Genomic DNA, 2500 nt, shown 5'->3' with positions numbered 1-2500 from the left:
TCGCGGTTTCACCTTAATGCGGCTTGTACTGAGACATGCATGGCTTAATCTTTGAGACAAGCATATGACTACTGGCAGGATCAACCAGGGAGCTGCGTCAACTAGAGCTGAGCAGCCGGCCGCCCGGGAGTGTGTCCCGGGGGCCCGCGCGAACACGCAAGCGTCCGCTCAATCATTCTGCAAACAGGAGGAGGCTGAGCTCCCCTGCACAATACACCTCGAAACCCTCTCAGGTCCCGGCGGCGCGCAGCGCCGTCCCAAGTACTTGGTCGGGTTCGAGAGAGGCGCAATCGCCCGGAGTTAGGCGAGTAGACGCTTTCGGTGCGACCACCCGTGCTCCCAACTGAGCTTGCCGCTGCCGACAGAGGCCCGGGAGCGTGCTGTCGTGGCATTGCCGGCGGGAGACAACACGCGCCACCTACGGTGACCGGCAGCTCCAACGCCAGCGCCACAGAAGGACAAAAGCCCCACTTGGGTGCCGAAGCGAACTCTCCCAGCACAGCGCACGCGCCAACACATCCGCACAGCTGCGATACAAACCACCAGCGAGAACCGCTGGGGCGACCGAGCAGCAGACGGCGTCGCGGCGCCGAGCGCCGGGCGGCGGCGCATCCTCAACGCACACAGTCCTCAATCGGACCAGCACACTGAAGATGTCCACCGCGCTTCGCACCGGGCCCGCGAGGACCTACTTTGGCCGCACGGCGCCGCGCGCAGGGTGCGCCGGCGCGCAGCTGCGACGCCTGCCGCGTCCGTCGGCCGGCGCGCCTGCCACTGGCCGCCCCCACCAGCCGGCTGTAGCGCGTGCGCCCACGCACCGCGCGGCCAGCACGCCGGGAGGCGCCCCCTCACCGGCCGGGGACGGTCCCACCCAGCCACCGCCGCGTATCGCTTCACACCCAGATGCCGTTCAGTTTCGTCGGCATGGTGGGTATCGCTGGAACAACCGGTTAGTACCTCAACCTATCGTCGCCATCACCGATTCACCCCTAGCGAGAACAACCGCACCACAACAGGTTACCATTTGTTCATTTGCGTAACTTCACCAGAAAACGCAGGCGTCCATCGCCATTTGCAACTTCAACGATTATTGCATGCCTGTGTCAGGTGTCACGCCACACTACGTCTGCCCACATACACGCAACAAAATGTGCACGCCTAGACAATACGTGGAAGGTGGCCCCCGTACGTATGCGATGTCCATTGCTCGAACGACTGTCAACCGGCCTCTGTAGCATGTCGCAGATATGGAACGCGGTGCACCATGCCATCACGGTGTGTGAGGAGAGACGACTAGGTCCGAATACATCAACAGACAGCTCATGCTGATCGCCATCCACGGCGTCCGTTCCTCCCACACGTCTCTATGGCGTACCACACTGCAATCCAGCTCTCATAGGGAGACGACACGTAGCTGCGTGCACAATATTTGCACTGTATGGTCCGCCGTTTTTGGGCGCAGTCGTTGTACGGTCACACATGTGCCACGATGTATCATTCAGTACATAAGGACGAATGTGCAGTACAGATTGTGGTTTACGCGTACGACATTAGCGGACAGTTGACACAGGCCGCACCACAACGTAGCCTGAGTACGTCGCATGCGAAGGGCATTGAACATGCAAAGTTCTCACCAACCAGCTTGCGAAGGCAGGGGGCAAGGTGGGGACGTGGGGAGGGGCGGCATGTACGTCCTGCTGCCATCCACATTACAGTGTACAGCAGGAGCATGTGGAAAGTGAGCAAGACTTGCAAGGTGTTTAACATGAAGCGATACACAGGGGAGCGGGCAGTGCGAGTAGCGAACTATATTGCGAGGGTTGCGGGTGGGCAACACTACACTAATTGAACGAGTCGTATAACAATTACAGAGCAGGTTTAGGCGACAACGTGGGTTACGTTAGGGGACAACGTGGGTTACGTTAGGGGACAACGTGGGTTACGTTAGGGGACAACGTGGGTTAGGTTAGGGGACAACGTGGGTTAGGTTAAGGTACAACGTGGGTTAGGTTAAGGCACAACGTGGGTTAGGTTAAGGCACAACGTGGGTTAGGTTAAGGCACAACGTGGGTTAGGTTAAGGCACAACGTGGGTTAGGTTAAGGTACAACATGGGTTAGGTTAAGGTACAACATGGGTTAGGTTAAGGTACAACATGGGTTAGGTTAAGGTACAACATGGGTTAGGTTAAGGTACAACATAGGTTAGGTTAAGGCACAACATAGGTTAGGTTAAGGCACAACATAGGTTAGGTTAAGGCACAACATAGGTTAGGTTAAGGCACAACATAGGTTAGGTTAAGGCACAACATAGGTTAGGTTAAGGCACAACATAGGTTAGGTTAAGGCACAACATAGGTTAGGTTAGGTTAGGTTAGGTTACACGTTGTTGTAAGGAAAGGTGTAAGGGGGGGGAGCAGGTTCGTTGATAGTGATTATAGTAAGTGAATGCTTGTGACATGATCAGATTTGTCACGTCAGGATGCACCTTTGGCTTATTAG

At 56.5% G+C, this 2500-nt stretch overlaps 1 non-coding gene across 1 annotated transcript in view; it reads right to left on the bottom strand.

Annotated features, from left to right (window-relative positions):
• Positions 1-91, bottom strand: part of LOC124746555 — a 1909-nt gene extending 1818 nt beyond the window's left edge. The window contains exon 1 of the ribosomal RNA XR_007011373.1: positions 1-91. This exon is cut by the window's left edge and continues 1818 nt beyond it. This is a non-coding gene — a ribosomal RNA (small subunit ribosomal RNA).
• Positions 92-2500: the final 2409 nt, after the last annotated feature.

The sequence above is a fragment of the Schistocerca piceifrons genome, unplaced genomic scaffold (assembly GCF_021461385.2).
Source record: "Schistocerca piceifrons isolate TAMUIC-IGC-003096 unplaced genomic scaffold, iqSchPice1.1 HiC_scaffold_351, whole genome shotgun sequence".
Taxonomy (NCBI): Eukaryota; Metazoa; Arthropoda; class Insecta; order Orthoptera; family Acrididae; genus Schistocerca; species Schistocerca piceifrons.
This window is presented reverse-complemented; position numbering and strand designations above follow the sequence as displayed.